Source organism: Sciurus carolinensis, chromosome 4, assembly GCF_902686445.1.
Source record: "Sciurus carolinensis chromosome 4, mSciCar1.2, whole genome shotgun sequence".
Lineage (NCBI taxonomy): Eukaryota > Metazoa > Chordata > Mammalia > Rodentia > Sciuridae > Sciurus > Sciurus carolinensis.
The window spans coordinates 42,923,142-42,935,183 of record NC_062216.1 but is presented as its reverse complement, the minus strand read 5'-3'; the positions used below and the strand labels follow the sequence as shown (position 1 = coordinate 42,935,183).

Below are 12,042 nucleotides of genomic sequence, written 5' to 3'. Positions count from 1 at the left end.
ATCTGTAACAGTGACAAACACAGCTAGATGCTTGTTGGTTGCCCACATGTTTGGTTAACACAGTAAGAGCATGGAAAGGTTATTGGTAGAGAACAAAGTAGCAGTAGACACCCAATACTTTCTGGCTTGTGCAGGATTGATTAGGAGGTTACTGAATTCAGAAGAATGAGAAATAATGGTGGAAGGAGATGGCTGCCAGTTTTGTGGTTTGGAAGTAGCTTTGGAAACCAAGGAAATAATGACGAATGCATGGTCTGTATAGTAGAGGGGGTTTCTGAGAAAGGAAGACAACTTCCCTGGTGGGCTTCACATTGTTGACTTACGAAATTTTGTAAAATTAGGTAGAAAAAAGGAGTTCTCCATAAAGAAATGTTAATAGAGGAGAGAATGCTGCTGTGTTTCATGAGGAAGATTCCATATTGATAGGAAAATGATCATAGAGGGAAAAGCTAAAATAAGATACAATCAAGAAAAATGAAAATTTAAGGAGAAATGTATCCTGGGTCTAGGAGGTGACAGGTGCTGAATTCTGCCACTTTCCTATTTGAATTCCCTATAGTGCGAAGTGGTGTTTGACCTGTGTGTTTTAGATCCCTTATCCTGGATTCCACTTTCCTTTGCAGTTGTTATGCTCTTTCTCCCCCAAGTAGTGTTGTGGTTCTTAATCTCATCACTTTTATGATATTATTGCTCTAATGACGCCATGAAAACTATGGATACTCTCACTAGGTCAAGAAAAACAGGCATTTGATATGGAAACTATTGAAGGCAATCTAACAGATTCTTAAAGTATACCTTCACCACAACCACTGTGGAAATTTATGTTGTAAATCATTAACTTATTCCAGCCTGTTTGACCCTTCGATGATTTCCAGATGTGTGGCACAGTATCTGCATATTATGCAGTATCATTCCAACTTTGCTGGACAACAGAGCAACAAATCAGTAGCATCACCCAAGCCAGGCAGTGTGCTATTATCATATCTTATTTGCACTCATTCATCCTTGTATATTTGTAATATCCAAATAGTTGTTTAATCTTTATTTTTATATGTATTATAATTTCTGAGACAAATCCTTGGGAAGGTTATCTTGGAGGTAGTTTCCCCAGCTTCCTGAAATGCCATGGATTTTGATGCCTTTGCTCTAGTACAACATATCCTACCCTGAAACTTTCCTCCATCCTGCCATGGTACATGCATTTCCTTTTCATTTCTAGAGGCATTTTAATTTGCATTTAGTAACCTCCCTTTTCCAACTGTTACTCTTTCAGCTAGTTTGATCTCCTTTTCTTTTTATAGGGCCAGAAACTTTGCACAATATGATCTCTGGTATGAGTATATCACATATAAACACCTTTGAGTGACATCTATCTTTCCAAGATACTCCCACTTCCAATTCCACTATTGCTTGTTTTGAAGCCTGAAATTATCCATTATAAGAAGATTCTAATACTTTTGAAGGACAATTGATGATTTGACATTGAAATCTGAAGGAATTGGGGGATGATTGAAAAAATATAATTGGTTGCATGGAAGTTAATATTAAGGATCATGGAGAAAAGAAACACATATGAGAATTGTTTTACATATCTCTCCTGAGTGATTTCTCTAAATAATGATTCAAAATAGGAAGGAAGGAAAAGCTATTGTTACTTATTCCAATTCAATTCACATAAATCAGGATTCCCTCATCAGAACAAGGTATACATTCACCTTTTCATTCAATACTAATTTTAAATATTTATTAAAAAATGTTTACACTTGGACATGTATTTAGAGAAAGGTACACCTTTGTCCTTCATCCTTGTTTGGCAATTATCAACCTGTGGCCTGTAGTCATTCTTTTCAACCACCATGGATTAACATATACTACCAAAATTAGAGAGCAAATCCAGGGCACAATATGCAATCATGCCTTAAACCAAACATTAATGCATTTTAGCCCATACCCTGCTGTTCTCCTCCTCCCTAGGTTTTTCATAATTTAGCCAGTCCATCTCTGCCCTTCTTTTCATTTTTTTCTTTTAGTTCTATTACTCTGAAGGATTGATTCTGCCAGAAGACATCCCATTAAAGGTCAGTGAGAGGAGGAGACAGGCCAACAGCACATCCTGCCCTGCCCCTCTTCCTCCACTTATTGCCCATGATGGCTGTGGGTGAGGCCCTGGTGCATGTGAGGATCACTGTCCTGCAGCTCTGCCTGGGCAGCTTGCTCTTCCTTTCTGGATGGGCCCAGATTGGGCACTCTCAACACCACAGCCCCCCAGAAGTAGTGATACCTTTGAGGATAACTGGCACCAAGAGAGGCATGAGGCCCCCTGACTGGCTCTCCTACAGCCTGCACTTTGGAGGCCAGAGACACATCATCCACATGAAGGCCAAGAAACTTCTGGTGTCCAAACCCTTCTCTGTGTTCACCTACACAAACCAGGGTGCTTTGCTTGAGGACCACCCTTTTGTCCAGAGGGACTGCTACTATCATGGTTATGTGGAAGGGGATCCAGAATCCCTGGTTGTTCTTAGCACCTGTTTGGGGGGCTTTCAAGGAATGCTAGAGATCCATGACACTCTTTATGAAATCAAACCCAAAAGACTTTCTGCCAGATTTGAACATCTGGTTTATAAGTTGCACAGAGAGAAGACACAATTCCCACCCATGAGATGTGGACTAACAGAAGAAGAAATAGGATGGCAACTGAAGCTTCAAAGGAGAGAGAATTTCATTCTGAGGCAAAGCAGCTATGAAGGCTGGTGGACCCACACAAGGTTTCTTGAAACAGTTTTGGTTGTAGACTATGAGTGATTCCTTTATAAGGAAAGTAATATCTCACTTGTGATAAAGGAAGTATTTGTCCTTGCAAATTACATACATTCCTTTTTAAGGACACTGGATGTTGATTTGATTTGTGTTTACTTGGAATTGAGGTCTGGAATGAAAAGAATTTTTTCAATGTGACTAATGATATATATAAAGTCCTGGATGCATTTTGCAAATGGAAGATAGCCAGTCTTAATTCTCGCATAAAAAATGATATTGCACATTTTTTGGCAAACCAAAATTTTGGTGCATATATTGGCTTAGCCTTTGTTGGAACTGTGTGCATAACTCCTTATCAATGTGGAGTGGAGAGTTTCCAGGGAGATAATTTGCACGATATTTCACTTGTCATAACACTTGAGATGGGTCATAATCTGGGTATGTCACATGATCGTCCAGATTGTATGTGCGAGCATCGTTTTTGTATCATGCATGCAACAGAAAGGAGGGCATAAAATTCAGCAATTGCAGTTATGGTCAAATGTGGGCAACCTTTCCATTTCTAAACTGTATGCGCAATGTCCCCAAACAAGAAGACATCATCAGGTGGCCTGTCTGTGGGAACAGTGTGGTTGAAGAAGGAGAGGAGTGTGACTGTGGATCCCCAAATTTTTGTACAAATCATCCATGTTGTTCAGAAAATTGCACTCTGAAATTTGGGGCTGAATGTGCTTCTGGGCTTTGTTGTGAAGAATGCCTACTCCAGCCTCCAGGTAAAGTGTGTAGAGAAAAGGACAATGAATGTGATCTCCCAGAGTGGTGCAATGGCACTTCACCCGAGTGTCCAGAAGATGTGTATGTGCAGGATGGAGTCCCTTGCATGGGTGGTGGCTACTGCCACGAGAAGAGATGCAATGCACGTGATGAACAGTGCAGACAGATCTTTGGCAAGGAATCCAGGAGTGCAGGGGAGAGTTGCTACACAAAAATGAACAGCTGAGGTGACCGCTTTGGTAACTGCGGTCTCAGAGGTGACCACTATATAATGTGTAATGAATCAGATTTCCTCTGTGGAAGAGTTCAGTGTGACAATGTGAGAGAAATTCCTTCTCTGAGAGGTCACACTACTGCGCATTGGATTGACTTCAATGGTGTCACCTGCTGGGGTACTGACTATCATTTTGGGATGACCACACCAGATATTGGTGACGTGAAAGATGGCACAGAATGTGGTAGTGGACAAGTGTGCATCCACCGGAAGTGTGTCTCTATGTCGTTTTGGGCAAGTGATTGTTCACCAAAGACCTGTGATATGAAAGGGATCTGCAACAACAAACATCACTGCCATTGTGACCCTAACTGGGAGCCCCCCAACTGCATGAAAGAAGGCTATGGAGGGAGTGTTGACAGTGGCCCACCCCCTGGGAAAACAGTGCAAGAATGGAGAGTAAGGCAGAAGGGACCTTTTTATTTATTTCCTTTTTTGGTTTTGTTTATGAGTTTGTTACTTTTGCTTGTAAAGATGAACAAAACACCACCTAAGAAAAAAGACAAAAATGTGCAACCTTCACCTGAGAAGAAACAAGCAGGGGTTCAAACTTTACCTGTGAAGGAAGAGTTGGGTGCTCAAACTTCACCTGAGATGGAAGAGTTGGGTGCTCAAACTTCACCTGAGATGGAAGCGTTGGGTGCTCAAACTTCACCTGAGATGGAAGAGTTGGGTGATCAAACTTCACCTGAGATAGAACAACTGGGTGCTGAAACTTCACCTTCACCTGAGACAAAACTCAATGTTTAAACTTCACCTGAGATGGAAGAGTTGGGTGCTCAAACTTCACCTGAGATGGAAGAATTGGGTGAGCAAACTTCACCTGAGATGGAACAGCTGGGCAATCAAACTTTACCTGAGATGGAAAAGTTGGGTGATCAATCATCTGAGAAGCAACAGCTGGGTGCTGAAACGTCACCTTCACCTGAGGCAGAAAAGCTCAATGTTTAAACTTTACCTGAGGCAGAAGAACAAACTTTTATAATTTTAGACCTCAATGTAATTTCCCATCCATTATCTTTTAGTATCCTGGCAGTAGAAATGTTACCGCAAATGTTAGAAACCACTAACAGGAAGTTCCACAGATCATTGCCTCAGGATCATAAATATTCACTATTTAATATATGTAATTCCTAGCACATTCCTACCTTTAATTATTTCAAGCAATTGTAGTGGTTTGTTTTATTATTTCTTCATGTTCAGTGTACTGGAGATTGAATCTGGAGCCTTACACAAGCTAGAACAGCATTCTAAATACCAAATGCACCCCAGTCCTAGTGATTTATTTTCATAGAAGTAGTTCTTAGTGTTTCTTGAGCAAAGGCCTAGTGCATGGATGGATTGAGTGTGCTTGGTGTCTTTAATACCAAACCACCTTCCCTTTTCACTCTGCTCTGTCACATGGAGAAAGGAAACTCACAAATCAAACCTCTTTGCCAGTCTTCCCTAGCAGTTTCTGCCCTTGGGGGAGTCAGAGGAAGATTGGACATTATTGGGAACTACTTGAAGTCTGCATCTGCATCTCCTTGGTTAGAGCTTTCATCTAGGTGGTAGTAGTACCATTCATTGTGCACATAACCTATGTACATTTAGTAACTTCCAGAAGCAAAAATATCATCAACCCCAGAGATACAACAAAGATACCAAACAACTTACCTTCAGAGACCTGATCCTGGTTCTCTGAGCCTTCTGCCAAATTCCAGAGGATCCAGCATCAAGGTGGGTATACCTGTTCTCAGAGGTTGGGGTCCTGGAACACAGGAAAGAATAAGACATTAGAAGCTTTAATTTTTTCACCACTGCCCTTTACCTCTTGAGAATATGATTTAAACTTAGGGGGAATGCTCTGTAATCTCTAAACAGGACAACATCACTTACCACTCAACTCCTTTGCAACTTTGATTAAAAAATAGGGTGAAGAAGATATTTATAACTGTATGTAGGATGTGAGCAAGGGAGGCAAGGAGGATTCAGTGAACGAAACTTTCTAACTGGAACACAATTCTGAAGTGAGTTGAGTATTGACAGGCATTCTTTTCTCTGGTGCACTAGTGGATGCTGGATATGAATTGAAGATGAAGTTTAGCCCAGTCAGAGCACAGGAACTCTGCTTGAAAGTAGAGGAAGTCCAGTTAGTTACTTCTCAGGACAGCATTCATAAATTAGACATTTGGGGGATTTCAACTCATAATTACTTTCCCCCAAGGCCCATCTGCCAAATTTGAGGGCATTGTAAGGTGTTGGTGAACTAGTCTGAAATTTCTAAAAGGCATATTTTCCCAAAACCATGGTGTATTTTGTACACAAGACACAGAAAAAGGGGGCTTATCTTGTTCATTATTAGTTTCTCCATTAAGACACTTACTGGATTCTGAACTTTCACTTAACAAGAGGCTGAAGAGTTAGACTATGAACCTTTGGATGGTAGAGATTAATCCCCCTAATCCTTCAAAGCTGAGCAATTAGTGTCATACAAACTCCTAAGCAAAAGTCTAGCAGCCCCATATCTGAGCAGTATAAGTAAAGACTAGTCCAAGTTTTATTGAAACTTTGCTTACCGCTGGCCTAGTTGAATCCATGATTGATTTAGGTAATCAGCTCCTCATTCCATCTTCCCAACAAAGGAAATGGGAAATCTATAGTGGAACCACTTGGTGATTCAATGCACAATTACCAGCTTATAGCAAAATATTTCTATACTTGCATGGTTCAAATGTCTGTTCCAAACTCATGTTGAAATTACATTACCACTATAATGGTACTGGAAGGGGGAGTCTTTATGAGGGATTATTAAGGCCCTCATTATGGGAGTGGTACAGATATCACAGAATTGGCTTTCTCATAAAAGCCAGCTCCTTTTCTCTCATGCATCTTCTCTTGTCCTTTCCATTTGCCATCATCGAATGATGCACCAGGAAGTTCTCATCACATGAAGTCACTCAGTTTATGAGCTCACATCTTACAAAACCATGAGCAATAAACTTATTTTCTTAATAAATTATCCAATATGTAGTATTCTGTTACAGCACCAAAAAACAGGCTAAAATACATGTTAAAAGAAATATGACTTACTATTAGAGAGTAAAAACAAAACCCAAAAAGGCAGAAATAAGGAGTTAGAAGAGCTGACTCTAGTGCCAAAATGATTCAGAGTATACAGCAAGAATCTAGTGCGAAAATAATTCAGAGTGTACAGCAATAATACGTGACTATAGGACTATGATTAATATATCTTAAAATAGGACAATATGTACAAAATGTAAGAAAGAATGTAGAATATCCTCAGTGAATTAGAAATTATCTAGGTAATATTATTGAATTACAAATAATAAATGTAATAACTTACTAGATAGACTGAGCAATTGATTAGACTGTCAGGTTTATTAAAATTACTTAACTGGAAGTGAGGTAATGGGAAGATGCCCATAGTGAAGCATGGCAAAAAAGAAACATGAAAATAAGAAGGTAACAGGTATATGAAATATGTGAAAAATTATAAGATTCCTAGTACTGGAGTGCAGAGAAAGGGAAAAGAGAATTTAATGCAAGTAATGTTCCAAGGCCTATTTTCAATATTCTTGAAAACTTCAGATATATCATTAATTACTTATTAGTAGTATTTGTTTATTAATATTTTGATATATTCAGATACCTAAAGATAACTGTAGATCCTTATTATGAAAAATGGCAAAATTATTACTTACATTTAGACTTTGTATTTCCATACCCCAACATCCTGGTTTTGATATTTATATAACTTTTAAATAACTGTTTATAAATGCTATATTCTTATACTGTCAAGGTTCATAGAATTCATCTTTTGTTCTTTAACCATAATTTCCACACTGATCAACATTAATTCTGTATTCTTTTTTTTTAACTTTTTTTTTATTGTAAACAAATGGGATACATTTTGATTCTCCGTACATGGAGTAAAGGCATACCATTCATGTAATCATAAATTTACACAGGGCAATGTTGTTTGATTCATTCTGCCATTTTTTTCCCTTCCCCCCCACCCCACCTACCCCTCTTTTCCCTCTATACAGGCCTTCCTTCCTCCATTCTTGCCCCCCTCCCTAACCCTAACCCTAAACCTAACCCTAACCTTAATACTAACCCCTCCCACTCCCCATTATATGTCATCATCCGCTTCTCAGTGAGATCATTCGTCCTTTGGTTTTTTGAGATTGGCTTATCTCACTTAGCATGATATTCTCCAATTTCATCCATTTGCCTGCAAATGCCATAATGTTATTATTCTTTATGGCTGAGTAATATTTCATTGTATATATATGCCACAGTTTCTTTATCCATTCATCAATTGAAGGGCATCTAGGTTGGTTCCACAATCTGGCTATTGTGAATTGAGCAGCTATGAACAATGAAGTGGCTGCATCTCTGTAGTATGCTGATTTTAAGTCCTTTGGGTATAGGCCAAGGAGTGGGATAGCTGGGTCAAATGGTGGGTCCATTCCAAGCTTTCTGAGGAATCTCCATACTGCTTCCCAGAGTGGTTGCACTAATTTGTAACTCCACCAGCAATGTATGAGTTTACCTTTTTCCCCACATCCTCTACAACACCTATTGTTGCTTGTATTCTTGATAATCGCCATTCAAATTGGGGTGAGATGGAATCTTAGTGTAGTTGTGATTTGCATTTCTCTTATTACTAGAGATGTTGAACATTTTTTCATATATCTGTTAATTGCTTGTACATCTTCTTCCGTGAAGTGTCTGTTCATTTACTTAGCCCATTTGTTGATTGGATTATTTGTATTCTTGTTGTAGAGTTTTTTGAGTTCTTTATAGATTCTGGAAATTAACGCTCTATCTGTAGTATGAGTGGCAAAGATTTTCTCCCACTCTGTAGGCTCTCTCTTCACATTACTGATAGTTTCCTTTGCTGAGAGAAAGCTTTTTAGTTTGAATCTATCCCAGTTATTGATTCTTGCTTTTATTTCTTGTGCTATGGGAGTCCTGTTAAGGAAGTCTGATCCTAAGCCGACATGTTGAAGATTGGGACCTACTTTTTCTTCTATAATCTGCAGGGTCTCTGGTCTGATTCTGAGTTCCTTGATCCATTCTGAGTTGAGTTTTGTGCAGGGTGAGAGATAGGTGTTTAGTTTCATTCTGTTGCATATGGTTTTCCAGTTTTCCCAGCACCATTTGTTGAAGAGGCTATCTTTTCTCCATTGCATATTTTTGGCCTCTTAATTCTGTATTCTTAAAAGAGATCCAATAGTCTCTGTCATTTCAACCCAGCACTATTTCTCATATTGGTGAATGCAAACTCTGTATGAAAATGCCTAACAAATGTTTGCATTAAATATTCCTTTAAGTGCTGGCATTAACAAGTGTCTTGCATTAACACTGATATTATAATAACACCTTCATTGTTGGAGCTCAAGAAGGTAGGCCAAAATAGGCTTAATATATAGATAATGCTTTCAATCCAAGCAAAGTTAAATGAGTCTATGTTTTACCATATACATGAAAGCTTTTGTTGAAAAAAATGGCAAGAAAAATATCAGGAAAAGCTGGATCTTCATTTGTAATAAAAGCAGACAGACTGGAAAAGACTTAGTACTATACTCGTTATTTTACCTGACATTTTAGTTTTAACAAACTATCATCTGTCATATCCATCTCTTATATTGAATTAATGCTCTCAGTATGAATTTTATTGGTTTACAATTTTATTCACTTTTAATTTATAATTTGAGTAGGTTTCTCAGTTTTCTAAGAGATATAAAGGAGTCAATTAGCTTTTTATTTATAAGCTAAGAAATAACAATAAAAAAACCAAGTAAATGAAAATTAAAAGTTGATAAAAAAAAATAGTGAGTAATGGCCCTCTTTCATGTATATCCCCTTGGCTTTATTCTTTCAGTAGTGCACATAGTACTGACTGACAACCCAAATGCTAGAAACTGAGGAATTTTTTTTTCCTGCCCTCAGAATCTGCTCTGCCCAGCATATGGAAGGTCAGATGTAGTGTAGAATTAATACCTTGGAAGCAACCCTCAACCCATAACTGAAGGAAAATGGAGTACAAATACCTCAGTTCTCCTTCCTTATGGATGAAATAATACTAAGGTAACCTTTTCTTGCAGTTGTTCAGCATATTTAAGATCCACCTGTTGGATGCATGTCCCTTATGTAATGGGCCAAAACCACAACACAGTCCTGTTTAGAGTGGGGGTACACAGAGGCTAGATGATAAATAAAGTCTGAGGTCCCTACTCAAGTTCATTTCACAGTGGATCAAGTAGATCTATGTCTATGCACTACCAAGTAGAAATTTCTCTGTTACCTAACTGCCTATTCAAGTGCTATAACTATGACTGGCAAAATCCAGTCCCTGGCCTGTATGGTGAGAATAACCAAACTGGAACTTCCTTAAAAGGCTCTACCTGCCCTGAAAATAAACTAACAGCTATATCATATATTGAGTAGAATGGCAGGAAGCAGGGAGTATGGTACTTACCCTAAGGCATTTTAATTTCTCTTAAGAAATTAGCCCCTATAGTGTCCAAATTCAAAATGTATTGGTCAGGGAGTCACTTGGGAAATTTGTGCTTTCCAGCTCCATATATTTTGGCCATGCTGCACTAAGATGTCCTGGATCCAGGAAGGAAGAGGAATCCATCTACAAAAAAATCCAATAAGGGTCCTAGTAAATCTAAAGTTACCCATTCTTCATTATCCTTTGCTTCTTCTTCTAGTGGACCAACATCAAAAATGAAGCCTGATATACATGAGGATAAAGGATTTACATGATAAGGCAAGGATATTTCCTGAAAGACTTTCATGGAGACTTTCTCTGGTCACTAAGGCATGCCTGCCCACTATTAGGCCTTATATCTGGAATGTTCCCCAAAGGTCCATGTATTGAAAGCTTGGTTCCTGGCCCATGGTGCTTCCTGCAAGTGATGGAAACATTTAAGAGATGGGGCCTGGTGGGAGGTCTTCTGACTTTTGGGGGCATGCTAGGGAAGGGTGTGTTAGAACCTCAATCCTTCTTCCTTGCTTTTCATTGCTAGTCATGATGTGAGTGACTTTGTGTTACCATATGTTCCCTGCCTGATGTGGTGCCTCACCACAGACTCGAAAGCAATGGGCTAACTGATCCTGGACTGGAACCTCCAGAATTGTGAACCAAAATAAACTTTTCCTCCTTCTAAGTTGATTATTTCAGTTATTTGTTATAGTAACAGAATATCCTTTTTCTGGAGGTGTCAACACTCCCAAGGAGAATCCCTGAACCAAAGTTTATGAAGTATGGCAAGTAAATTGTCTCCTCTTAGACAATTGTGGGGCAAAGTCCCCAAGAAGGGTTAAGTTCCAGTTTTCCATGAAACACTATTTGTGGTAACAGAACCTTTGGTTCCATCCCTTCTGTTCATTCCCTACTTCCTTAGTTCTCCCAAATAAATTTCTCCCAATCAAATCCTAATTTCAGTGTTCTCTGAGAGATCATAAACTAAGAGAGGCCCACTTAACATTGTTTTCTCATTAAATCATGCTTTTATAAAAGCATGTTGATAACTTAAAAAAAAAAAAAAAACAGGGCAGTAGTGCTCATTCATTACACCCACTTCAATAACCACTGGGGTAACACATATTACAAAGCTTGTTATAATTGTTTACATGCTTATAGTCATGAACCAAAGATACAACTAGATTTTGTTTTCCCTTCCAAGAAAAACCAAGAAATTGTATACTCATTTAAAAATCCATTAAAAATGCTTATTTACAAATATGTATGCATTTGCCCTTTTGTGTTGCTATATCACAGCACCTGAAACGAAGTACCTCAGAAAGAAAACAGTTTTTTGTCTTATGATTCCGGTAAAAGGAAAGACCAAACAACATGGTATCAGCATCTGGCAAGTGTCCCCTGGCCATTTCACTAAATAGTGGATCAGCTGGCACATGTGGAAGAAGCATGTATGCAGAGAGGGAAAGTAAGAGACAGGAAGCAAGAAAATGAACTGAAAGAGCCAAACTCACTTTATAACAACCTGTCTCACAAGTATTAATCTAATCATAGGACAGCTAGAATTCTGGACACAGCATCAATCCCATGACCTTATTACCTTCCACTGTTATTACCTCCCTATCTGCTAAAGATTCTATTGCCTCTCAACATTGGGTACCAACCATTCAACCCATGAACCTCTGGGGGACAAACCATGCCCAAACCATAGCAACATATATACACATGGGTG

At 38.7% G+C, this 12,042-nt stretch overlaps 1 pseudogene; it reads left to right on the top strand.

Annotated features, from left to right (window-relative positions):
• Nucleotides 1-2,145: 2,145 nt before the first annotated feature.
• LOC124982687 (disintegrin and metalloproteinase domain-containing protein 25-like) lies at nt 2,146-10,563 on the top strand (annotated as a pseudogene).
• The last annotated feature ends 1,479 nt before the right edge of the window (nt 10,564-12,042 follow it).